This window comes from Excalfactoria chinensis, chromosome 21 (genome assembly GCF_039878825.1).
Source record: "Excalfactoria chinensis isolate bCotChi1 chromosome 21, bCotChi1.hap2, whole genome shotgun sequence".
In the NCBI taxonomy this organism is placed as follows: domain Eukaryota; kingdom Metazoa; phylum Chordata; class Aves; order Galliformes; family Phasianidae; genus Excalfactoria; species Excalfactoria chinensis.
This window is the reverse complement of record NC_092845.1, coordinates 3,488,086-3,515,623: the sequence shown is the minus strand read 5'-3', so window position 1 is coordinate 3,515,623 and position 27,538 is coordinate 3,488,086. Positions and strand designations below refer to the sequence as shown.

The window sequence follows — 27,538 nt, the reverse complement described above, 5'->3', positions numbered from 1 at the left end:
CCCAATAAAATCACATCTGTAATCAAGCAGAACATCACAGCAGGCTGTTAATTTAGGAGATAAAGTCTGTAATGCTGTTCAGCATCCCAGGCCAACTGCCCTTTGAGTGCAAGTCCAATAAGCGATATATCCTGGCTATAATTTCAGCTTAGTTCCTTTATGTTCACCACTCCACATGATTATGGAACTTCCTGTCACTGTGCTGTCACCCAAAGGTAATTAAGGTATATTCACAGGGACAAAAGGACTTCTGAGGCAGAGCACTGTTAGAAGGGCACAGAGGCTGAAGATGGCCACAGTACCAAGTCAAGTAATAACCTGGTCCCTACATGGTAACTTTTCTCCTCTTAACAGCTGTGAAATGTCACTTGTACACACTGCAGAACCAGTAGGGCTGCAGAGATACATTCTCCATTGATTAAGATAGTTTAAATAGCTAGTAGATCAGTGCAAGATAACAAACCTCAGACCAGGATTAACACAATTAAAGTGGCATTCAGAAATAAATGCTTACAGTTCTGGATTTGAGGTGAAAAGCTGCAGATTTTTTGGGAAGAAAATAAGCGCTATCTTGACCTTCAGTTGTTACAAACAGCACGAGCATCAGTTGATGATGCCATAGGAGCTCACAGTGGATGCTCCACACCTAAATCAGGGCAGTAGCTGCATACAAAAGCTGCAGAAAGTCCTCCAGAGAACTGCTACACATCTAAAGATTGCCTTTATATGAGCTGGTAACACTTACAGCAACACAGCCATCATCCCAGGTAGCCCCTAATCCAATCAAGTCACATGAACAGCACTAGTGGACTTTACTTGCTTTGCTTTCCCCTGACTACAATTACTACTATCAAATTATTATAGCACATGCACTTCATCAATGATTGATGACTAAAGGGATCTCTATGGAGTAAACTGAATTACACCAGTAAATTTAAAACAACAAAGAGTGCCTACAAACATCAAGACCTTTGAATTGCTCAAGTCCTGACCTGGTTACCCTTCACCTGCAATTATACTGAAAAATACATTACTTGTAATGCTTCTTTATGTTACAGCTGCCTCTTGTTGTATTAGCAAGTGAGAAGCTCACTGAAGTGGACTCTGTACTTAATTGAAGGCACCACTAAAACTCATCAAGGCCAAAACATCACACACTGCATACCTAGAACCACTGCATTACTAGAGCTGAGAAAGAGGCCATCCACCTCTTTGCAACCCCTCAAAAAGTCCTTTCATTTCTATGAGAAAAGCAGCAAAAAGGAATCAGGAAGCATTACAAACACAAACCAAAGGCAACAAATAAAAGCACTGGGAGCATCACTGCAGCAAGGCCAGCATTAGGAATTTACTGATAGAACATACCAGCAAAACCCAAAGCTCAGGGCCTTGTACTGCAGCACTGATTGCACCTCCTGCACTCCAGGTGCTGATTGCAATGACTGAAAGGGCCACAGCTGTGCCTCAAAAAGCAGAACAGCCCCACCCCACAAAGCACAGGTGGCACTGAGGGGCACTGCTGCCCTCCCTTATCTATAGCCATGCAGGGGGTGGGTGTTTATTACAGTGCTCTCCTGAGGTGGCTCAAGATCTCACTAACTGAATGAGCAAGGTAGGTGGATGAAGTAATTACTTCTGTATCCATAAATAAAGCTGGTAGCACGTTTGTAGCTTATTTATTCAAGTATTGTAAGGCTCTTTTTAACTAGGAGAGCTCCTGATGTTCTATAAAGAAATAAACTGAATAGACCTGTGCTTTTAAAAGAGAAAAGTGTATGTCTGAAGGTTACTGATAGTTAAAATGAGAAGAGAAAATCACTAGGAATCAACAAGCAAACTTGTATGTGAAAGTGTCTTGCCCAAGCAATAGATGTAATTGCCTTTTTCAGCTGTATGAGTCGTAATTCTGGATGTGCTCCTATTATTTTTGTTTCCTTTTATTTCGGTGCAACTTTAATAAGAACTTTACATGAAGGCAGAGTATAAGAACCTTAACCAAGAGCTGTAGGTATCTTTAAGACTTCTACTTTTGCTTAGAGCTGTTGGTGGTGGAGTTAAACATAGAACCCCAGGAAAGGAGCTTAGAAAGAGAGAAGAGGCTTTTTGGGACAGAATGTTGTGAAACTGGGAAAGATGGGTGACCTACTGCCTCGTTGGTGAGAATCTGATTTATTGCTGTGCACGTTGAGAGAATGAGAGGCTGGATGTAAGTTAGACATGAGCTTTGATACCTTAAAATTGATAGGCCATGGTGGTAACTGTGTTATCAGTGTTATTTCAGACAGCTACTTTTTATAGTTTGACTTATTTTTTTGCTGTCCCTTGCACTGATGTGCCTCAAAAAGCTTGGCTTTGGACTCTGCTTATAATGAGACTGAGATATAATGCCTTAAACATGGCTCCTCCTCTTGGTTTGTGCAGTTTCAATGCCATCAAATAGCTGTCTAAAACAGCTTATAAAGCAAATTTGCTGTGTGTGCTTGTGTGACATAATGAGTTAAGATCTGGGGTCAGAGGTTTTGCTATCATAATGCTCTCTGCTCTATGTGTAGTCCATAACTGAGGTTTATTTAGTGGAAGCTGAAAGCCCCTTTCTGTTCTGACTTTAAAGCAGCCATTAAAATGTATATCCCCCTGAAACTCAGTGCTTCTGTCAGCCTCAGGTGTCTGTGCTTAGCACTACCCTGTGTGCAGACAGAGCTTTATGCAGCGTAAGCAGTTGCTCTCTTAAAAAGAAGCAATTGATGTATCCAAAAGAGACCTTGCATTTAATTAACATATGCTGGTCAAGCCATACATCAACTTGAGAAATCAATACAGCCTGTAAGATAAGATGCTGGTACCATCCTGTGCTTAAGCTAGCAAGAAAAATTAGGTTTCATCTTAACGTTGTTCATGTTGTGTTCCTAGACCAATGTAAGTAAGTGTGGCAAACTTTCATGCTGTTACTGTGCAGAACCTGATTCCATCAGCTTCCAGCTGTAAGGTACTGGGAAATGAGCTGCTAACAGGTGTGAATGGATTAAAACTGAGGAGCTGCTGGTGGAGTTATGGGAGAAGGGGTGGTGAGGGGTGGCTTGCTGCTGAATGGGGAAAGTCAGGTGCTGGGGATTGCTAAGGGTGTCTTTATGTGTAAGAAAAGGGGCATGAGGTGCTTTATTAAAGGTGTTTTGTTCTGATGAACAGCAGAACTATCATCTAGCTAAACACAAGGGTGTGCTGTAAGGTATGCAAGTACAAAGAAAAAACCTTTTGGCTTTTGTTACCAGCTGATGGAGGTGAAGGAAGCACAGGGGGAGGTCCTTTCACTAATGGATGCATCAGCTGTGAGTGTTCAGCTCCTAATTGCGCTGGCAACTGGAGCTCAGCAAGAAGTGTTGTTACTGAGGAGTCAGTTGCTCTTTGCACACAATCTGGGAAGCATGTTCTCTCTCAGGACATGGGTAGGAATGTCCTCTCAAGTGTGTTAAGGAGCAGATCAGTTACTGTGTGAGAGCTGTAGATGGGTGTAGTGGGTAACACATTGTCTACAACTGCACTGAGTATTAAACTTCTGGCAGCTGGAGCTTTGGATGTGGCTTAGTTAAGCTCTCTGTGTGAGCACATCAAGTAATGTGGAGGTCCTTATGGGCACAGAACAGACTGGGATGATCAATAGAGTGGCCCTTTCCTTTGGACTGTTTTCATGCAGTGGGGGAGTTTTGGTTTTGTCACAAATGAAGGGCTGTGGGGCTGGCAGGATCCATGGCTCTTGCTGGAGAGCTGCAGCCTTTTCCTAGGACACAATTGTTATTCCGTGCCACAGACTGGAGCAGAACAGCAATACCAAAATCACTGCTAGCTCAAGGTTTAAGTGCAGGACTGGGAGGTGGCTGACCACGAAACTGCATGTCTGGTGCTAAATACTCCTAGAGCTGCTGAGCCATTGTAGAAATGATTTTATGTTTATCTTACCACTGATGAGAACATAAAAGAGCAATTACTGGGTGAAGTATACACTGGAGAGCAGTTACAACTATGTAGAAACATTGTCTTAAGACATACTCCTTCATGCTTGCAGGGACCAGAGCTGCTCTGCTGAGAAACCCGGTGAGGTGATGCAAGCCTGAGTGCTTTCAGACATGTCAGTCCCTACTTGCACCTGCTGACTTCTGTTCTGGGATTGTCACAGGCTGCACACTAACACCCTTGTGGTGCAAATGCTGTGCACTTAGGTTGCATAATGTAGGAGCGTTGTTTGTAGGCTGAGGAAGTACAGAGAGCAGGTTCCTTCTTAGAAGCATGTTGTCTTGGATGAAGGCTTTGGGGAGCAGGATGCAATTGATTGCATTTTGTATGGGTACAGTTGGAAATACTTGAGATGCTCTCGGCCATGCTGAAAGCACCTAATGCTTTGTCTTTGACTGTGGGGAAACTCCTTATCAGAGATGTAAGCCAACTGGTTGTAGTGCTTTCAGAGGCCTTTAGAGTATTAGTAATTTGTCTTTCAGGTGTCCTGTATGAATCAGAATTTTGATACTTCAATTAGAATTCAGGTCTCTAAATTCAAGTCCTCTAAGCAGCAGTGAAGAGCAAGGCTCATATGGCAGAATTGCAGCTATGAGTGGAACTGATTCATTGAAATGAATGTTGCATAAAACTATGGCATTTATTGCTTGGCTGTTGAAGGACATTCCTGTACAGACCTACATTCTCCTTTCAAGGCACTTCAAACCTAAATGTGCACAAATACAGGGGCTGTGTACCTTAAGCAGCCATTGCTTCGCTAAGTGCCCTGTATACTTTATTCATCTGTGAGTAGCAATTGAGGCTTGGACTGCTTTTACAGTGTTGAGTAATAAAACAACTATGATGTATAATAATGCTGGAGAGCTCCAAAGAGGCTCATTTACATGATAGCAGGGGAAATGGTCTTGCAAGGAATAAGAATTAAGAGGTTGGTATTGTGCAAGTTGGTATTTGTTTCAGATGAAGGCTGACACGAAGAAAGTTGGGCGGGAAAGAGGTATAAAAAGCCATTTAAAATTCTGAGCCTGTTCTTTCATCTGAAATAGAGAAGATAAATCAAATCTGCCCTGATGCCTCTTGGGATAATGCAAGAACAATAGAACAGGAGTTTTCCTGTTACCACATCAGAGATCAGACCTTTCCTTTTTTCCTTCAAGACAGAGGCTGATGTGTCTATGTGCTTAAATGCTTTGGTTTTGAAGTCAGTCTCCTTTTCAGTAGGTGGGATAATGCTTGTCCTTGGACTGTTTTGCCCTATATTTTCTCTCTGTGGCAAGACTTCTGCTTTTTTCCCCCCCGTTCTCTGTGCTCTTTGTTTGCTTTAGCACAGGATGGGCTCCACCTGCTATGCAGTTTGAGGGGCCTCATTAGTTTTGTAGTTCCACATAAGGCTTCGTCATCTGTAGCATGGCTGAGACTGGAGTCTCTAAGCAAGAGGGGAGTTGTGCTGTTTTTGGTGCAGGAAGGGAATTGTTCTGTCTGAGCTTGTCTGTGTTGCATGGCTGAAAAGCTGAGCACTGAACATGAAAAGCTGATTGTGAAACATAGCAGTAGACATTGATGAATGGTGTAAGAAGAGCCTCTGGGAAGAGTGGTGCCTTCTTAGAGAGAAATAAAGGCAAGATGGCAATTTTCTCTTGAACTTAAGAGAATGATGGATATCATCGTGCTGCCCCTTCTCTTAATACCATTGAGATGATGTATATGTTAATTGTCCCTTAAAATGTTGATGAACACAGCTCTGGCCCAGGGTGGTTACAAGTACTCCAAGTTTCATTTAAAACTGGGGGGGGGAAGAGGCTATTTACAGCTGCAGACTTCCCGCGGGTCTTATAGGAAATGATTTGCAACAGTGCTGACATAGCTTCTGTCTCTGACAGCAGAGATCCAGCAATGGGCCTCCTTAGCTGACGTTAGCCTCTGTGAATGCTCCCAGAGGTATGCTGAGAAACTCAGAGCGTCTGGTTCACCATTTGTAAGGCACGCCAGGATTCAGTGTAAAAGATACTACTGGAAAGCAAAGTAGTATTATTGTTGTCGTAAAGCTGACATGAGCGCATCTGTGTGTCCTGGGGGAACGTGCTGTATGAGAGCAAAGTGACTCGGTAGTCTTCCCACCCTTAAAAGGCAGCAGCTTTTATAGCTGTACAATCCTTGTTGATAAAATATATTGAACCAGCAACATCATAATTTTGAGATGTAACTTTTCTCATCAGATGGAAGTTGCTGTAACAGTTTAATAACAATTAGTGTTCAGGCAGAGGTAGGAGGTGGTGTCTGGTCTGGTAAGGGTCCAGTTCGAGGGCTTATATGGATGTGCCACCATGATGGAGGATTGTGTGCTTGAATCAGGGCTGCTTGTCTGTGTGCTCTTATGTTAACTTCTGTCTGCTGAGTTTGTTTTACCTGGAAGAATCTGCCCTTGCTAATGGTGTGAGGCTGAAGGTAAGATGTAGTTGTGATGGCTGGCATTTCTGAGCTCTCCTTTGAGAAAGCTCTGTTCAGGTCCACCGTGACTTCCTAATATCAGAAGATGCTTGAGGAATTCTGCCATTGCTTCTTCCAAAACTGTGCTTGAACTGAGAGGCTGTTTCATGTTGGAGTCACTAAATTCTTAGAATGAGAGGCCACTTTTTCATGCCAGCTGCTGCAATAGTGTTTCATGCTGTTGCTCTCCTCTCATTGAAAAGGGGAGAGAGCAAGCTCGAGCTTACAGCTGGCCAAGGTGTTCTGTCTCCTCAGCAGATAGGCAGCGATGCAGTCATGTGTGCAAATGCTCTAGCAGCTTAGTGACTTTATTCATCGTTTTTCGCAGCTGCTTGTCACCCATAACAAATTTACATCATTGTCATCCTTTCAATTTTCCTAGTAGTAGGAAAGCAAGAAGCTGAAGGTAAGAGAAGGCAACTGTCTCATCTTAAATTCACAGCAAGCTGCTGCGGAGGGGGAGGGAAAGATCTCGGTCACTTCGCCTGTTTGTGTTGTCTGGTCTTAGCTAATAACCCAGTCAAAAGGTAACAAGTTTGTATGCTGTACTTCTGCAGTTTATACTCTGTTCTGGTGGCATTAATGGCTTCTTGCAAGCTCTGACACCCTGCCAGGCAACTTGTAGTACTGATCCTGGTGCATGTTATGATGCATGTTAATGTGCCTAGTGTGGCAAGCACCTTGTCTCCATTGGTAAAGGTGAAGGGAATGTGGAAGGCCTGCTGGGAAGGTGTTGCTGACAACTCTTAATCTGCTGCTGAAATGAATAAAACAGCCAGCATGACTAATGCTATGCAGAAAGAATTTATCTTTTAGCTTGGGCTGCAATATACATAGAGTGGCAGTATAGGTTAAAGTAGCCCTGTTCCATCATCTGCTTTGTACAGTTACAAATACATATGGATGTAAATCTTAAGATGGGTCAGAACTGATTCAGCTGCTGACACCGTGACACTGGACTTGCAAATGAAAACAGTGATAAGATTTATCCAAGATCCAAGTAGTCTGTGCCAGGAGGTGCTGGTTAATCTTTGTTTGCTGGCAGCTGGGAAGAATGCTACATGAGATAAGTTCAGCTTGCTGGCATGTTAGGTATTCATGCATTGTTGTCCTTGTCTCCATGTATGAAATACTTTGTGCAGCTATCAAAGCCTTTCTGGAGCAATAGATGCATTTGAGTCTTTATGTTATCTTTTACCTCGGATGCTGTTTTGCTAGGAGGAATTGTGTAGCTCACTGCACGCTCTAGCCAATACTTGAGTAATTCTTGCTGGCTTCAAGTTTCAGTCCACCTAAGACAAGTTGCTAGCGAGGTGTTCTGTTGGGTGCTTTATATAAGCCTTGTATGGCCTTCAGGCGTGTGAGTACTTCATATTGCTTTTGGGAGTGTAACAGGCTCAAAAGGAAGGATGAAGGGCTCTGTTTTGAGTTGCTTGTTTTCTGGAGCAGACCTGACTAAAGCCAGTATTCTTCGTTGAAGCCTTATATGTGCTCATCTGGAAGAGTTGATGAGCTCTTTATTAGCGGGTGAGGAGTGGCCTTGTAGAAGTAGGTAGTGTTGCCTGTTGAAAGGCTCTCAATGTTGCAAGATCAGAAAAGCCATTCTCCTTGTTAGCTAGGTCAAGTGGTTGCAAGCATTTTTCCATACGTAAATGAAAAACTGCAGAAGCTACACCTCCATTATTATTCACCCAAACCCGTCCTTCCTTCTGCTCAACACTTAATGGTCTGGTAAGCAGGACAGCAGCATCCTAGAAAGAAGGCAGAGTCATCCCAGCCCTCTATTCTTTATGCTCTGCTGAAGTTTCTATTAATAGATGGGATGGTGGCTCCTGTTCTCTTGCTCTCTTATTAGTGTCTTTTTAGTTTTCAGCAGAGCTGGCTGATGTGCTCGTTGGACCTTGAAGGATTTGCTCCATGACAGATGCAAGATATGAGTACAAATGCAAGACGTGCTTTAAATTCATAGAGGAATTCTCATGGGGATGCTGGTGAAAAACAGCTCAAGGTACGTTGGTGTCCCTGACTCACATATCAGAGGGACAGCCTTTCTCATAGTGTTCTTGCTAGGATGCAGTAGTTATCCAGTGCTTCAGGTGGAGTGGATGGTCCTGTCCTTATTCTTCCAGTGCCAATGGAGAAGCCGGCTGTTTGAGACCAGAGCAGCAGTAATGCTGAAGCCCTGTTCCAAAAACCAAGGCTAAAGAATAAGGATGACTTGTGGTTTGTTTCTTTATATGGAGGAGGAAGAGCTGTTGAATATGAATAGAAAGAAATCATCTTAACCCCTTTAGAGGATATCAAGTAAAAGCAGTCTCAGATTCAGCTTTGTTTTTTGTACTTCTTTACCTGCCTCAGGTAGAGAGCTTTATAGACTTGGGCTTTCTTAGATGCTGAGGCACTTGAAGCTTTGTTTTGGACAATTGGTTACCAGTGAGCAAAGTTCATATACTGAACATGGCTCTGTAGGTCTGTAGACCCTGTATGTGTTTTCTGTGGCTTAACTTGTTAAGTGTAAGTTTTCCTTCTGCTCTGATTTGAGCTGATTCTGTGATGTGTCTGGTTAGGTTGTTTCCTTTCTTTTGGCTTAAGATAGAAATCAGTGCATGTGTTGCCAGCACCCGCCTAGCCTTCAGGTATGGCACAAATTAAGGAATACTTCTGCAGAGGCGGATGGAGAACAGAGTGCTTTATAAATGTTTTAAACTGTATTTTGAGCTATCCAAATGATCATTACAATGCATTATTCAGTCAGGAAGAAGTGCTTCACAAGATGGGTGAAATACATCTTCATTGTAAGTGCATCTGTTGTTCCTTGCAAATGATTAGCTATTGCTGAGTTGTAAATTTTGCTCTTTTGTGTATGGCTAAGATGATTTTTTTTCCTAATTAAGGGCTGACAATAAGAAGATAGCTGCACCTAATATAGATAGGTCTCTTAGTCACTTGTGTTTACTGGGTCATAAATGCAGCTGACAACTTAAAACAGCGCTGTTGTTTTGTTATGGCAGAGCCTGCAGTCCTACACATGTGCTTGAGCATCATCCACCTGCAGGATGCACTGATGGGGAATGGCACCAGCGGGTGGGCATTTGGCATTGGGCTTGGGCAAAGAGGGAGCACGAGAGAGGCTGGGGGAGTCAAACTTTCAACTCTGAGGGTGAAATTTACTTCAGGTTTGAGTGTATGTTGTGTAATGGGCATGAAGTGGGATGGCTGTTGGAGTCATAGTGCTTGTTTGGTGGCCCATGTGGTTATTCACATATATATCCGTCAGCACAAAGCCTGTTGGAGAACTCATCTGAAGTGAGGAGTGCAAGCAGTGGAATTTGGAAGCTGTTTGAGATGAGACAGGGGTGCATTTATTTGGTGTGTTCCATGCTGAGTAATAATTCAGTGATAGCTCAAAATTGAGTTAGAAGGGGCTTCATTCCACGTGGCCACAGGACTCCATTGTATAGGTATCTTTTCTGCTGTCAGGCTCTTTTTGCTGCTTAGGGCATCACTCAAAGCCTGTCTGCGCAGAGAAGGAAAACTGAGTTTTAAGTATCTCACCTGGGATGACAACTAGAGTGTTTCTATAGGCATTTGTGCTGTGCAGCTACTATGAGCACTAGGAGATCTCTGTAGGACTAATTTATTTCTGAGCTGGTGAAAAGGCTTTTAAAGGTAGTAGCTGTCAACAAATAAGCAGATAGCCAGCAAAATAGGCTGCTGTAGGAGGTAACTCTGTTGCTTACTCCCTAAGGCTAACCTTTAAGGAATGTGAAAATCTGTTTGGCACTGCAGGACAATAAGCAGCAAGGCCAGCTGTTGCACTTAAGAGTTGCCGTTTTTGCTTATAGCTGGGCCTTTTTGTTTGCACTTGGAAGTGGAACAGCTGGGAGGAAGCTTACTGTAAGCTCCTCCATATAGTTTCTATGGAAACTGTCAGCTCTCCAGTAGGTTCTCCAGTGGGCGCCTATGAGTAATTGTTGTATTAGATACTTCTGAACCTTATTCCTGGACACCAGTAGATCTCCCAAATGGTTTCCTAGGTGATGGTATTTTCCATGCTGGGGACAGGAATAGGTGTGTTGGCAGTGCTTAAGCAGTGCTTTCTATATCTTGTTGCTGATGTTGGAGTACCAGCTTAAATCTTTGAACCATAGGTGCCTGCCAAGGATTTTGTTACAACTGGGGACGTGTTGGTCTGAGGCTGATAAATACTAAATAGATGGGCAGTATGGGATAAGAGAGAAGCAGTGCTGAAGGCCACGTGTCCTCTTGCTTCACAGAAGACTGGCACTTGCCTGGGGGGCCTGGGAGCCTTCATCAACTGATGTGAGCATATCTTTTAATCTAGTTGAAGTGCCTGAGGGCAGCTTGAGCAGGGTAATGTTCTTCTGGGGGAGGCCCAGGGGGTTCTGTGCTGTCACTCTGCCTGCAAGGAGATGCTGAAAAGCAGCACGTGCTGCTGATCAAGAACTGAGGCTTTCCTGGTGTGATATGAACCTAGTAATAATAATATGGAGTGACTGTAACACGATGCCAGATTACCCAGTGACTTGGAGCAGTCTGTATAAACAGTGCATGCTGCAGTGCTGAGTTTTGATGGCAGGATGAAATGTGGAAAGTAGCTCGAAGGAAGATGGTGCACCAGCTCCTGATAAAAGAGACTCCTGCTAAAAGCAATAGATAAAACTGCTGTTCTAGGTATGTTCAGTGGTATGTTCTTGAGTTATTGCAGAGATAAGGAGCTGGAATGGGAGTTGCAGGAGATTAGAGTATCCTTTGGAGGGGGATGAAGGAAGATATTTATAGAGGATAAGCAATTTACTTTTAGTAACAGTTTACAGAATTGAGTGGGAGTGCAAGTGTCTTAAATTCTGCAAATGCGCTTTAAAATGCATAGAAAGAATCACAAATTGCATAAGAAGAATCAGTTTCCATTAAAAGATACTGCTTTAATCACAGTGCAATCCTATTGAATTCCATATTGGCTTCTTTTCTTGGGATCTAGGAGCCTTCTATAAGGGGCTATAGGGTGACACAGTTAAATCCTGTAGCTGTTGTGTGGGATTTCAGTGAAGAGAGTTTTTGGTCAAGTGCTTAAATGCTGGGAGCTGAGGTTATCCAGCAGAACATGCTGAGTGCTCAGCCCAGCTCCTTTCTATTATTGCCTGTAAATATCTTGCACGAGTTGCAGGCTTGATACTCTTAACAGACAAGGCTTGCCCCCTGCATCCCCTGACTTCATTGTGCAGTGATGTCGATCCTTCGCATGGCTATAAATGAATGTGCTGCAGTGGCTGTTAAACCTGGGTCAGGGAAGGGTGTATTTGCTACCTTTACATAACGTGGGTTTTTGCGTGGAGGAGAGGACTCTTTTCTCTTCCTATGGGCTCTGCGAAAGCCCAGTACTGGCAGGGCCCATTAATTTTTAATTTAGTCTTCTCCACACTGCACTGCCATTTTGTTTTATGAGGACATTATGCTGAAATGAAGGCTTGTAAAACAGAACTTTAAAGTTTGAGGAAGGTGCAGTCATTATAATAATATGCGTGCCAAGCTGGAAATGAGTGGGTATTTACAGCGTGGTTAATATTAATTATATTTTATTGTGATGTCATCCTTGCAGGGCAACTGAATGGTGAGGTGTAATATAGACTGAATATCCCTGGGCAGAGGACTGACTTGAGGGCATCACAAGGAGTAGGGTGAGCTTTGCAGAGGCTGGTGAGGAAACAGCCCTTGTATTTTATTGTACGTGGTTGGGTAATGGAAGCAGGGAGCTCTGGTTGCAGGAGGGCAGGATATCTTTGCTATCTTTGCTCCAGGTGCTTTGGCTGGAGCTGTGTTTGAGCTGCTGGTGTGAGAAATGAGGCTTAGCTTCTTCTAAGCAATTGGGTAGTGCTTTTGCTTTGACCTGCAGAACACAATTAACTATAGATGAAGAGAAGTATTTTTAGAACCTTAATCTATGGATTTGCAAGGTGAGGTGTGGATTGGAATTGGTGGCAGCTTACAGGACTTCAGCAGCTTGTTTGGAATAGTGTGAGATAATGAATAATGGAGAGAGCTGGTACAGAAATTACATCAAGCAAATCCATTCTTCTGATCCAAAGATCTCTAATTTGGGTCAGATGAAGAACAAGATGGGTTGTTTTTTTCCCCTTTGCCTCAAGCCAAATCTGCAGCTAATGAACACAAATAATGAGCACAGGAAACAAAGCTTTAGGGGTTGGGTTGTGTCGTTGCTGGCAAACTGTGGTGCAGTTAAGTGAAATAATCTGTGACAAGACTTGCTCTGTCCTGTGTGCTACCTGAGGGGTTAAACATAAGAGCCAGCTCCAGCCAATTTTCTCTCTTGAAAAGGTGGCAGGCAGAGGGTGATGGGGTGGGAAGGCTTCCCTTGTCTGAAAATTGAGGCATTCTAAATCCCTGAAGCTCCCATCCACCCTTAAAAAGGCAGAAAAAGATAAAGAAAAGCTGAAGCACAGGAGGAAGCTTCTAGTCAGCAGACTGCAGTGGTGGTGAATAGGATTTTCACAGCTCACTAACCTCTTGAGTGTTTAATAAATCCCAGAGATCCATTCCAAGGATAAGGTGGCCCTGGTATCTAAGCAGACAGCCATTGCCTGCTGTCATCTTGGTGATGAGTGACCCTGCACAGCAGGACCAATTACCCAGCTAACAAACTGGAGACAAGTGTCTCCTTTCCCTGCTCTGCTGTCAGCTGGGCTGAAGGTGCCATGGTTGCCATGGCAATGATGCTTCAGGTGCTGACAGTGTGAGTGCTTGTGATGAAGTGACTGAGGATTGGGTGTGTAGGCTTTTTTTTCCTCACTTCCCTCCCTATTGATTTCTTTGGTTCATCACGTGGCCTTGTGTTGGCAGATTGAGGAATACTCTTTGGGCAGTCTGATGCTGACTCCTTGTAAGGCAAATTGGTGAATTCAAGGTGTAGTAGATCCCGAAGTCACTGGTAAATGAGTTCCTGTGCTGGATACGATAGCTGTGTATAGGCATATATGAAGCAAAACAAGGCCTTTTTGCAGTCTGCAGTGCTTGGGGGTCAGCCTGGGATTTCCTATGAGCTTGTCTTTTAAATGTTGGCATGCCATCTCCATGCAGCTGAGATGATTTTTGTTTCAGCCTTTGAGAAGTGGTGCTGGCTCCCTCCTTAAGCAATCACTAATGGTCACCAAGCTGTAGGTCTTAGCAAATGAAGAGTTACAAAGCTGAGGATGTTGCCAGGAAGGGGAAACTGGGGAGCCAATCTAACCAGACAATTGATGTCCTAATCAGCCAGCTGGTGGCAGAAGGCCCAGCTGGTGTCTCAGAAGTGATCTTGAGCTGCTGCTTCTCCAGCTAGGAGACTCCCCACAGAGCCCGAATGCTTTCCTTTCAGAGGAATTGGCTGCTTGGACCTTTGGCTCCTGACCCAGTGTTTAAAGTTGAGACCTTTTAGCTTGGGAGATCAAACTATTGGACTAAAAGGCATGTCTGAATTTACTACACTGGTTCTGCATCCTTGTTATATATATGACAAGTCTATGGACTTACCTTCTGTCAATTGGTATGCCATCAGGATCCCTGAAATATGGCTCCCACTTGGTTTGCACGTAACTGAGTGAAATTCCATTATGAAATAGTTGCACTTTGAAAGTGAAAGCTGTATCTGTTATGTGTACAAGGGGAGATTAGAGTGGCTGGAAACATTTGCAAATGTCAGCTGGCATGGCATAAATCCATGTAAGTAGCTAGGTAGCTGGGTTTTTTTATTCCTAGATTAGTTTTGGTTATTAATGAGGTTTTTTAGTGTCTTAAAAAATAGAATTTGTTTCGGGAAGTGGCTGCGTTTTACAGTATTGAGTTACAAACAGTTTGTATGCAGAAATGAGCTGGAGTCTGCATGCTGGGGTGTGTATTTTGGGGGATGGGAATAGCGAGAGGAAAGGAGGTAAATGTGTTGTTCCAGCAGAGAAGGTGAAGTTTTAACACTGCTTTTTTATTGCAGCTGAGATGCAGAACAAAAGGATGCAATGGAGGTTGGTAATGGCAAAAGATAATGTTGTAGATAAGGATATGATTTTGGGGCTAGTTTTCAATAGCTGTTATGCAGGTGCTTTTAATGTTGTGTTCTGCTGTGGCTGTATCTCTGGGAAGGTCCTTTATTCTGGGTTCCTCATTGACTTGGACATGGAAACTGTTAAAACATTAACAGAACTGAAGCGAGCCTGAGGTGCAGGAGTTTAAGGAAGTGCCTACAGCCCTGCAGTATTAGAACCAAAGTGATTATTAATTTCTCTTGCAGGAAAGACCATTTGTGCTCTTCAGTGATGTGGAACGATGCTGTGGTAGGGCACACACCTTGAGAGCCAGCAGGCAAGGTAGGGATTTGCATACAGAAGGCAAAAGCCTTTACACAGTGCAGATAATGCACATTGTAAAACAGTTACAATAACATTCACTGCAGCCATGAAAACAATTTTACAGCAGATTAAACACACTTAGAAAAAGGGAGAAGATGAGAGAGAATGCGATACCGACACTAAATTAGGGTTCAGTCAGCAGCAGAAAAGAGCACAAGAGAATGAGAGTGTTCCAACTGTTCTCTGCTGCATAGTTCCCTTTTTTCCAGGCAGGCTATTCTGCTGTAATCTGGTTTGTTGGTCAATATTTGAATTGAGGAGCTGTTTTCTGGGATAATGCCTGTTAGTGGGAAAATAGCAGATCTGAGATAAGCATTAACTAAAATAGAGCTTGCAGAAGCGATGATTCCTCAGTTATTGCTGCGTTACAAGTCACGGAAGTGGAGTTACAGGGGTAAGAAGTGTGCAGAATGAGCTGGACCATGCTGGTGGCTTGTTCTGGTGTGGGAAGTGGGGAGAACGTGACTCTGTCTTCATGGGGTGGAGAGCAGCTCACTTTTGTATATAGCTTTGTTACAGTTATTGGCCCCAAGATCTCAGGAGGAACTGAGAAGGGTTTACTTGCGTGTGATTTCATTTTCAGGCTTCATTATTTTGACACCTCTTGGCAATTTTATTAAGTGCTTAAACTGCACATTACTGCGGAGAATGTTTTTTGGGCAGCTACGTGCTCAAATTGGGTGAAGTTTATTTACTGTTTGACTTCTGGCTCTGACATCTTATTTCTCCAAACAATTTCCTCTAAATGAATTATTTTTCAGTTAAATTGAGCAGGTTCCTGCATTGCTTTTTCCTTTTTAGTTTGCACTTTCCTTCGGTGCCAGTCGCACCATTTCCCAGGTAAAGGATGCTTTTAAGGGGTCATGCATTGCTTGGCGCTGTGGTTAAAGGAGGAACCATAGAAGACCTAAGGAAACCTTGCAGCTTTTAGCTGCTGAATGACTTATTTACTCACTGAGAGTAAGGGCTGTTATGCTTTATTCTCCTGCCTTTAAGGAGTGAGTATTTATTGATGAGGCCAGAGGAGTTTGGGTTGGAACCATGCAGTTATACCACTGTTACAGTGAGACCGAAGTTTGGCTTGCTGTTCTAAAAAGCTAGCTTCAGTTCTGAGTTCTGTATGTGAGATTCAGTCAGTAAACTGGTTGCTTTGTCAATTAATTTCAATGGCTAAATGAAAATTACTGTGTCTCCCTCATTTCAGTGTAAGAGGGATGTGAGTAGCTGCTGTTTAAGGTCTGTCTGTCTTGCATTCTGCAGTGATAACCTTCTGTACAAACTTCCTCTTACATGAGTCCTGTCCCTGTTTGCATTCACTATCCTCTCAAACACTTAGAAAGCCATTATCAGGCTCAGAAACTTCTTAAGATAAGATTGGGCCACTCATGCAAGCAGACAGATAACATCCATCTGCCTCACAATGAAATCCAGCTGACATCAATACTGACCCTGCGTCCCCTTTGGGGATATTATTGTCTGGCAGTAGCAAGGCACACTCTGTAGAATTGTAATTCTGATGAACCCTGTTTTGTGTTGTTGGCCTGAACATTCTTACAGCCCAGATGTGTTGCTTAGCAATGCATTTCTGCGGGAGCATTGTACAGACCTGAGGTCTTTTAAAGTCTTCTAGGCCACTTTCTCGCTGCTACAATTGAAACTTGAGCAAAGAAAACAAGATGGTTTTCAAGAATCTCTCCAAATCCACATATTTGACTTTTCCCTGAGGTTTATAGAAAGAGAACACAAAGGTAGTTAGGAAGGTTTCTAGACAGGGGATGGGAATGATAGGAATGAGTGCTTTGTGCTGTGATTTAGAGCTTGCAAGCTGAGTGGCTCTGACCTGTGAATGCTGTTAAATGTGACCCTGTTGTCTCTGAGCTGAAGGGTCTGACTGAAGGTTATCTCAAGGGTATGTAACTGAAGTTCAGCTTCCAGGATTGCTTTGGTGTGTAATAACACCTTGCATTTTGATAGCATCAGACTCCTGGAATGTGTTGCTACTGAGTGTGACCCTTGTTTTCACCTATTCTTGTGGCTCTTTGGTTTTTTGTGTTCTTCAAAATGCTTCTCTTCTCCTTTTTCCTTTTTGCTCTGATGTAATGCTACTTCCCTGCCTAGAGTTCCTTTAGGGATCTTACATTAGTCTCATGATAGAGCAAAATTAAATGCAGTGCTGAAATCAGACGTGCCTGCTCTTAGGAAGCAGCTTTTAGCATCTTGCTCTCTTGGTTGCAGTGATTGTTGGACAGAAAATTGCCTCAGCCCTGTAGCTTTGACTCATTAAGAGCTATGCAAGTTTCATGGTCACAGTCCTGAGTTATGTTTGGTAGAGCTACAATGCAGTGTGATAGAGACATACACTGGGATCCTCTTACTGTGTCAGGAACCTGAGCCTGCTTTACCAACTTATGATTTATCTGTGTCAGTTGAGATACACAGTTGCTAAGAGGGCATTTATGGGCTGTTGGAACCATTCAGGCTTCAGTTGGGACTCTAAAGGGATGCAGCTTTAAGATGACTTGACCTAGCAGAAAAATGCTCAAACTACAGTTTGGAGCTGCTGTACTAATAGGAAATTTACTTCCCAACAATCAATAACTGTCATAGATACCAATCTATTCCAAGAGTTAATTGGAGATGCTTAGGAGAAATTAATAATGGATGTTTAAGTGTTAGTTCCTTTTAGCTTTGCAAGAATATTAAGACAAAGTAAACATCAGAGGAATTGCAGTAAAGCAGGCAAACTGGGGAAAATTAGGTATGCAAAACAGAGCTGTATAAATCTGCATGTAATTAACTGGGGGAGAGTTCCTGAAATTATCATACAGACTGAATAGTTGGTATAAGCACCGAAATGAAGAGATGCTGTGCTGGGAAGAAAGATGGTACAGTAGACGGGAGGAACTACTGTAGTCATCCTTCAAAGGATGATTGAATCAAGACAGTTCCTAAGTAAAACATAAAATATTCACTGTTAGGTGTTATAATTGAGTACATAACTTCAAGTTGTTTGACAGCTCTGATCTTCATCAACCCAGCTGAGGAGGCTTTTATTTTTCATACAGCAGCACCAGTGGCAGCTCAGGAGCTTCCTGTGTCGTCTGTTCATATATTGCTTTCCTTCCTTTCTTCCCAAGGCATAAAGGTGTTTACTGAAATGCTCGAGGACTTGGATTTATTTCCAAGCCATCATTGTTGTGATGAACTTGCATTATTCATAAGGCAGCGTTTTCCTATTTATCACTCACAAATGGTGTGCTCCAACAGATGCGTGTTGCGAGATATCCAGTAATGAAGCTATCATGCTAGGAATTACTTCCAGCTCGCTATTGTTAGTCTGCATGAAATTGATCCTGTTGCAATTCTGGTATGATGAAGTTGGGTGAGGGTGCAGTCTGACCCCCCCCTCCTCAGAGAGTCAGCAAAGTGTTCTGTGTCACTGCTGGAAATAGCCACGAAGCTCCAGGCTCAGCAGGCTGAATTTCAGCCTGTTTGGAGCAAGCATGTTTCCACTTCTGTACATACATGTACGTACTCTATCAAGCATAGGATTGCACCTGCATGAAGTAGGTGATGTAGTAGCAATACAGGATGTCCTGCAGGACTGTTTCAGATATTGCTGTAATCCAGATCCCTTTGCTGAAGTGTCAGTGTTGCTGGCCTGTGTAATCCATCTGTGGGCCCTTTGCTAGAGTTGGAACAAGGAAACAAAAGGCTTTTACTGTTTGGCGTGTTGTCGCTGTTTCCCTTGTGACCTTACAGTAGCACCTAATGTGTCTGAAAAGAGAGCACTGACCTGGGGCTTGTTAATTAGTGTCCCTGCTTGATCAGAGTGGCTGGCCTTCTGCTTGTCAGGTCAGGTAGGCTGTAAAATCAAGCAGTAAATGCTGCCATCCTAATGAACTGTTTGAAATAAGTACCAATTAAAGCATTAAATAAGCTCTGCTCCTGAACCAGCCATTTTTATTGGTGGTTATTAAATTACAGATTGCAACAAAAGAAAGACATTAGCAGGGGCCATTTGTAGCATTGCTCTTGTTTGTGCTTGCCAGAGTGGACGAGAGGAGACGATGGTTTGTGGGTTTGTTTGGGATGTGGCCTAGACAGCAGCAGAAGGGTGAATATCTGCCATGGAGGTATGTGGGGAAGGCAGCATGATTGCTGAGATCAGAGCCTTCAACACCACTGGGATAGAGGGGTGGAATGTTTTGAATTGGAGGGTACCTCAAGAACAGCTGTGAAGCTGCACAGTTCTGGTACTGTGTGAAGCCATGTGGAAATGGCATTATTTCATGCTTCATTGTAAGGCTTAATGTTACTGCAGTTTCTTATTTCCTCTTAGAAGGAAGCAGGCTCAGTTGGAAGCTTTCCCTTGGTTTTTGAGTTCTTGGGGATGAGAAATAGGCTGGGAGTGGATGGTGGCACACAAATGTCTCTTAAACTGAGTTAAAGCAGTTACCTTGCTTGTGAGCTGAGCTTGCCTGGGATGATAACAAAATGCTGTCTGCTGATGTCTAGATTAACTCAGTGGGTAAGGATAAGCTGAGCATTCTGTGGTGTTGATTTTCCAGCTTAGTGTGCTGTGTTATCTCATCTTGTAGGGAGCTGCCACTGTATAGCACTGCATTCCTGTGCTTTAGAGGAATAAATCCAGAGCTGAAAGCAGCTGGGGAGCCTTTATCCCCAGCCACAGAGACCTCTGCACAGGAGCCACTTGTGGCAAGGCTGGTTGGTTGGTTGTTACTCTCACAGCAAGTTGTTAACAAATGTTGTAGTTGTCTTTAGGCTGCATTAATAAAACAAAAATGTTTCTCTAAGGCCATTGGTTGTTTGGATACGGAGTTGCTTTGATTTTTGTACTGTCAGTTGCCTTAAGAGGGAGAGATTCTGACAGCAAGCAAAACTGCTTGATTCATAGCAGCTTTGGATGCTTGGAAGTCTTGGCTATCTGAAGCAACTACACCATTTACACCAGTTATTTTAATCCTTGCTCACACTTTAATCATGAAATGCCATAGCATTCAGTTTCACTACAAAAGAATTCTATCTGTGTGGTGCAGCAATTGAGCAGGAATCCCTTGTTTGTCTGCAAACCCAGTTGCTTGGGAAGAACTGGTGAAGGCAAATGGTGTTCTAAAGGACATACTTGTTTTGTTTTCCATTGTAACCTGGAATCCATTGCTTGTGTTTGGGTAACTTATTTCTTCTTTTTCTAAACCACTGTTATTTGTATAAAATCTCACAAATATGTGCTTGTACCACAGACAAAGCTGTAGGTGAATAACAAAACTAAGGCCTCCTTTTCGTGTGCTGAAGTTATGGACGGAGTTGAATGGTACCGGAGCAGAATGCTTAGCTCAGGCTTTTAGTACTACAGGAATCGATTATTGTAATGTTTTGTTCTCAGAATTGCCCTAATTTGCTAATGCTGTTCCAGATTCAGTGCTGTATCTGACTGCAAAGGGAAAATCACATTATTCAACTTCTTTTAGTTGCCTCTTCACTGGTTGCCTGCTTATTTGCAGTTGACTTTGCTAGTTCTTGCATTCTATTCTTTGCATTCTTCATTGACTGCCTGTTTTCTCTTTTATCTCTTTGTGTATTCCTGTGATACAAAACTCTACAGTAGTTTACATGTGATTTTTTTTCAGTTCTTTAGCAGTATTGGAATGTGAGTTTCTTTTAAGATGAGCATTTCTGTCTCTGCTGCCCTGGAGCCATTAAGATGTGCTTAAACCACCTGTTCAATATCTGGTATATCAAACTCATTGATAAAACTAGTAGTTGAATAGCTGTTGCTGCGGAGATCCTTGAATAAATTATACTACTTAATTTACTGTTGTGTCCCTTAGTGTTTTTTCTCCTCTGTTTTTGTTTTAATAACTGTTTATTGCCTTAAAGTGCTTCCACGTGTGCTACTGCAGTCAGAAAATGGAGCATCTTCTGAAATTCTATCCTTGTTGCTTAGTTTAGAAAGTTTGGGAAGTAATTTTCTCCTCCTAGTGACTGATATCAACAAAGCCTTTGTGCTGGAAATGCTTCTCAGTGCTCAGAAGTAGACTGAAGAAAATAACCCCCCCTTGCTTTATAGATGAGTCTTTTGTACTTCTCATTGAATATATATTTCTCTGGGTCCTTCCCTTGCTAAGATTGCACGGGCTTTACTCTCAAACCTATTTTTGCTGTTTGTCTCAATGTAGAACTTTTTGTGCCATCAATTTGCCCGCAGTTCAATTCTGTGAAGGGTCACTCGTCCCAACCTTCTGATGATTGCAGTCTCAAGAGGAAATCAGAGTATGAAAACAAGCCATTGAGAGCAACAATTGCCATGGCAGCTCTGACCATCTAGCTTGAAGGTTTTGCAAACAGAGGAAGGAATGGTATTTCCATTTGTTTCAATGTCTTCTCTTAACATTTAATCCTGATTTCACAGGTGTCTGTAGCATTGCTAATGGCGCAGCAGTACATTTCTAGAGAGCAGCAAGTACCTGCATGGATTGGCTTTTTGACAGTTGGGTAACTCACACTCTGCCCTTATTTTTCTAATCTGATTTTGCTCCCAGTTTCCTATCCATAAAGAGGGGAAGGGGGATGACTTCCACCATTGCCTGGAAGTCTGAAAATCAATTTCCTTGCTGCACTGCAGATACTCTGTATGATTTTGGCTGAGCAGTGTAATTACTTGTGCCTGTTCCCAGGTTGGAAAGGGGGGTGGTGTGATAATGGGTTTTCTAACTTAGAGGGATGTAATAACTTATTAATATCATATGCTCTGGTGCTGTGACGTGAGAATAACACATCATGTTAGCTATAAAGTTGCCTTCTTAATTACCTCTGTTCTTATGCAGCCTCTTCAGAGAGCTTTTCACATGTATGGGTTCTTAATTTTTTTAAATGCACGATGACTTATTGCTCCCAAAGTATCACCTTGTGCTTTTGTGGATCTATCAACAGCAACTTGGAAATCAAGCTCTTGTTGCGTTTTTCTTGTGAATGGCGTATAGAAAAGCTTTAACTATATTTGGGGTAGGGTTATTTTCGGGGCACACAATCTAATTTAAATGCAAATCCCGTTTTCCTTGTGCTTTTGACAATGAAATGTTGGTTGAAAGCCTTTAGGAGTATCTAATACGGCTTTTCCAAATCTATTGCAACTGGTGAAGGCCCACTAAATGGAAGGAGTTTGTTAGGACTGGAATAGTGCATGAGTTGTGTTGATGAGTATCACGTTATGTGCTTGTGGTGTTGTCCTGTTGAATGAGAAGGGAACCTGAAGCTGGGGGATGTGATGGCAGGGTTTTGCTGACTGTTGCCATTGCATAGAGCAGTGTACTGCAAAGGACTTCAGCTGCTGCTCTATGAGCTAACTGGTGTTATTCAGGGCAGCTAGATGAAATATCTTCATTCTGCTTCTGAGACTTGGGCTGTATCTGCACAACGTCATGCCCCTTGCATGTCTGCTAGCTTACTCTGAGCTATAGGGACTATCAGAACTCTTTACGGTGTGGGATGGGCATGTCCATCATATCCTAGGTGGCAGCCTCAGGTCTGGATGTCAGGTTCTGCTTGAGCATCAGATGGGACCTCATACTGAGGAAGAGGGAAAGAACCCATGAGCCATCTCTCAGCCAGCTGCTCAGCTGGCAAGCTGCAGATGTCCCCTATGAGGGCTGCTCTTGGAAATTTCATGTACAAACAATAATTAAAGCAATAACCATTCTGAATACAAATTGGTCAGAGCTGGCTTTGGAATGATATTTTCTGCTGAACTGGGGGGGATGGAGAAAGGAGAAAATGAAAGCCATCTTTACACAGAATGTTTTGTAAATAGTGTGGATTTCTAAAGGAAAACCGGCCATCCAAAACATGGGGTGGTTTAGGTGGAATTTCAATAGCCATTTCTCAAATGTAAATGATATAAGAATCCAGAGGAAAACAGGGAGTTTGGTTCTGCAGTTTTTTCTCCCTACCAGTCACTTCTGATCCAGTTAGATTTTAATCCCTGTAGGTATAAAACAAGCTTTTGCAATAGAATGTTTTCTTCCTAATGGTGAGCCAGCAATCATTCTGTCATGGTCTGTCCATTTTGTTTGGGATAAGCTAACTGACCTCAAAACCACACTGGAACTAATAAGAGGTGCTATAACTGATGGGAGATGCTCAAGGGCATGTGTTTGACACAACTACTGACACCCCTGATAATAGGGAAGCTGTGGTTTAGCATGGGCTTCCCAAAGAGCACATTGCCCAATGAGGGGGAAGTGTTGCAGCAGAATTAATCACTACCTGGGAAGCAATTTCATGCTAGGCTAAACAGGAATTTAAACAGGGCTAGTTCACTACCCAGGCTTTGATTGTCGGGAACAGCAAGTAAGAAGAAAAGATGGTTAACTCAAGGTATGACTGTGCGTCTGGTCTATAAATAAGGCATGTCTTGGGGGTGAGTCTGAGCTGGGTAAATATCAGTGAGACAGTTGCCTGCTGATCATAATTTCATGCAGTAGTTTGCTGTGTAAGCGTGCAACTGGAGCTGAGGGGAAAGAGGGGTAATCAGGTATCAAGAGGGAGTGAATGAGAGAGTATATTAGCACCTTGCACATTTAGGATGCAGCACAAAGCCCGAATGTATATCCGAAATGCTTAAGATCAGTTTATCTGCTTGTCTCTCAAGGGCTGTGCGGAGCACTTCAGTCTGTGACAGATGTTCTTGATAATATACTCAGTTATATTTGGAGGAGCACAGATGGAAGAAACTTCTTAAAATACAGCAGTTCTGTGGATCAGGAGTTCACAGATAGCACTGACTTGGGGACTGTTTTGATGCCTGCTGAATACATGCAGCTTTTTTTGGGTTAGGCTGATGTCTGAATCTTGTGCAGTCAGCAACTGAAACTGGTATTGTGTGGATCTGTTTGGCTCTTGCTGAGGCAGAAGGAGGTCTTGAAGTTGGGGATCTCAGCACTTAAAAGGTCTATGGCAGTGTTATAGGACCCAGTGATACAGCTGCTGCTTGTAGCTGCTGTTGGCTGGCACAGCAGCAGTTCCTCTGGGTGTTTACTTGAGTCCCTCAGCATCCCAAGAACGTTTGCTGTCCTGCTCTTGTGCCATTAATATGGGAGAATATACCTGGCAACCAGTTCCTGTATTAAATGTACCTACTCTTAAAGCTGTGTTCCATGTTTAGATTTCCTCTTGAAACACTAGATCTTTCAGGGGGGAAAGAAAGAGTAGATGCACTTAACAGTGCTATCTCCTGAATGAGGCAGAACAGAAGAGATGCTATTATGTGCCATGTAGCTGTAGTTGAAAAGAATAGGTTATTTTAACAATAACTTTAGAGCTAAGGCAAGTGAAGTTTAATCTCTTCTGTTCATTATAGCCAGATGGGATATAGCAGTATCTGGTGCTATATTCTCCTTAGTGATGTGGTTGAGGTTCAGAAAGGCAATGGTAAAAGCTGGTCGATGTCATTGCGAGGGAGAGGAGGGCTGATTTTTCAACACTTGGAAGAAAGGAAGCCTGCACAACCGCATGGATCTTAAGATCTTCAAGCGCTTTTTTTCTTTATAGGTGAAGTTGTGGCACCTCTATGGGAAGTAACAGCAGAAAAAGATGAAGTGGTTATTGAGGCATTTAAGCCTATCAGAAATAATGATTCTGAACTATTTCGGAGTCATTATTCTGGAGGGTACGTCGGTATTGTATGTAGAACTAGCATGATTTTCCTGCTCTTAGAGAACACTTCTGCTGCAAGGCATCTCTTCAGCTCCAAATGTAGTTGCACAATACAGGCTGTATATAGCTTCCAGGGATAAATAGGCACCCAACCATCTCCGAGTGGCAAAATAAGACTGAGAGGACCCTGAAACCAAGATCCTGTTGTTGTTTTGACTTGTTTGGAGAGGCTAATGGCAGCATTTCTGGAGATGGATATAATGAGGCATAAATATCCATTTCTCTTGGTCTGAGGCAAGTAGCACAATAGGACACGAATGCAGTGGGAAGCAACAGAGTAGAAGTTGCTAGAGCTCCAACTCTGATTGGTAATAGCTTTCAGACAGCTCCTGCTGTAAGGACGTGTGGTAGGAGACTAATGTCTTTCCAATGGTCTGATATGGACCAGCTGATTTGCATGATGCTCCAGGTTTGAACCACATCTACCTGTCAGTGCATGTCCTGGAAGGCCAGGCTCTCCTCTCAGCACTGTGGAAGAATATGTTCAATATGCAATACTTAGAATTGCTGGATTTTGTGTGTGAAGGAACTGCTGGGCATACAGGTGCATTGTGGTGGTGCTGTGACCATCCTCAACCAACTCTGTGCTGCCTGCAGGGCTGTAGCACGTTCTGTCTCTGCACTCAGGTAACTGCACTGTCTATTTAATATTTAATGCTTTTGCCTTTCGGTTGAATTCCTGGTGGGTTTCACTAGTGTGAAGTTTCTGCTCCTGGCTGAACAGGCACATTGGTTTTGTCTGTCCCGTTAGAAGCCATTCATCACTTTAATATCTGAATCTGAGGATTCCATTAGAAGCATCAGGTTTTTTCCAGTACTTCACAATGAAGAGACTGCAAACTTGCCGAGTGCCTCTGATGGGTCATACGAGGTCCCTTAATCTAACACTTTGCAGCCTTTGATAGATTACCAGCCTGATGTTTTTGAAAGGCTGGGTTTTTTTTTTTTCCCTTCCAAATGTCTTTTCATTCTCTATTCTGCTGCTGGCACTCGCTGCAGTATTTTTTTCCTAGGCTTTGACACTTGTGCTGTTACTTTGGCCTTGGAGACTTCTGACACAGAAGCCTCATGCATCTTGGGCTGTATGTCTTTGACCACCTTTGCTGCCCCTAATGCTTCTTTTGTATAGAAATGCTGTGAGGTTTTGTTGATGCAGCAAGTTTTTGTTATTTACTGTTGGTCATAATTCACTCTCTCGAAGCTGTGTTTAACAGAAGTGGTTCTGATACAAGATGTGGGCACTGTTGCATGAAATCTTAACCCTGTACAAATCCAGAAGTGTTTTGCTACTGATTCCTCTAGAGCTGGGATTCCTCCCTTGCTTTCTGCCCCTCTACCTTTCCTTGCTCTGCTTTATGCTGCCCTGGTCCATTGGTTGCCTTCATTGGGGCCATTGGAGGTGATGTGGGGAAGAAGTACTGCATCTTAATCTGAATTTGCCTGGAGATCTTCCTGTTATTTTATGTTATAACCATGTAATTTCTCTCTCTCTCTCAGAAGTTTATTGCCTTGGTAAATTCACCATTTAATTTTGTTAGTTTGGTAGGGATAGAGCTTAGCATGCAAAACAGCATGCAAGGTAAAGCAATTGTGCAATTTTATGCAGCAAGAAAACAGTCTCTATGTGCTGTACCAATGGGTGACACACTGTGAGGCACTGATCCCTGTGAGCTCTGGTTCAGCAGATCAGAAGGAGCACTGACCACATCTGAGCATCGAGTCAGTGTTCTATCCCCCAGGTGAGCCACCAGCCATGCAGCAGATGCATTCCTTGCCTTTTGTCTTGCACTGGTTGTGACCTGTGAGCTACCCGTGCATAAATCCAAGAATTCCAGTTAATTAGGGAAGTGAAAGTGAAGTTTTTCTCTCCTTCTCTGCCTTCTATTGCATCTTCTGTCTTCTCTGAACTTTCTGAAGTACAAAGGGCAAGCAGGTCGAAAATGGGAAGAAAATTAGAAGCACTTGGCCTGGTGCCTGCCTTTACACTGTGTTGATTAGGTTTTAATTGGCAATTCTTGTCTGTAATACAAGATAATTGCAGAGATTTCCAGGAATTGTTTGTAGAATAGGAAGAAAAAGACATATCTGAGTTCTACTGGAGGAGTTTAATTAAAGACTTTATAAAGTGCAACAGATGGTGCTTTGCTAGTTAGGAAGGCAGGCTTGAACCCTGTTTGTGGATGTTCTGCCACCATGGTTAGGACTTCTGCTCCCTGCCATCTAGAAATGCTGTGACATAATCATCCATGGGAGCACTTGAGTGATTCAAGGGTAACGTGAGCTGTGTGTTCTGGTCCGAATTGCAAAGGATGTTTTCTGAACAGTAAAGCTAAATAAAAGCTATTTCTCCCTGCAGCTTTGTATGTAGGTAGGACTGTGCTTTCCAAAAGGAGCTTTGCTTTCACTGAACTCAGTTTTCCTCCTCATCTGCCATCTAGAAGGGCTTGCAGGAATGAGACGGCACTTGAGTAGCTGTGTGGGTCTCTTAATAGAAACTATGGGCAAATGGAAGAGGAGGAGGGTTTAGTTTTTTGCCATTGTTTTAATGTTTTGGACAAAAGGGCTCCCCATTAATTCCATGTGAACCTACAAGCAGCCTCATGCTGGCTCTTGCCTCCCAGTGGAATTGCATCAGCGTGAAACTTGGAAGACAGAAGAGTGTTTTTCCTTCTGTTGCCAGTAATCGATCTGTTTCCAAAGCCCTCAATATTGTTGGGCTTCCAGGAGGTTCTAGAAGCAAAGAGAGGATATTGTGATTTACGGGGGGGAAGAAGGATCCCTTTGCAGTTTTCGCTGGAGCAGGTGCTGAATCTTGAATTTTTTATGTTACTTCTAAAAGTAGGAGAACACTTTAAAAACAAGGCTGCTCTGAAGTAGGATGTGCATGAAAT

At 43.0% G+C, this 27,538-nt stretch overlaps 1 protein-coding gene across 1 annotated transcript in view; it reads left to right on the top strand.

Annotated features, from left to right (window-relative positions):
- The first annotated feature begins 1,434 nt into the window (after positions 1-1,434).
- The window catches only part of LOC140261354 (uncharacterized), a 46,612-nt gene continuing 20,508 nt past the window's right edge, over positions 1,435-27,538 (top strand). The window contains exon 1 of the mRNA XM_072354661.1: positions 1,435-1,612. The gene's annotated coding sequence lies outside the window, so the exon portion shown is untranslated. The remainder of the gene's footprint in view (positions 1,613-27,538) is intronic.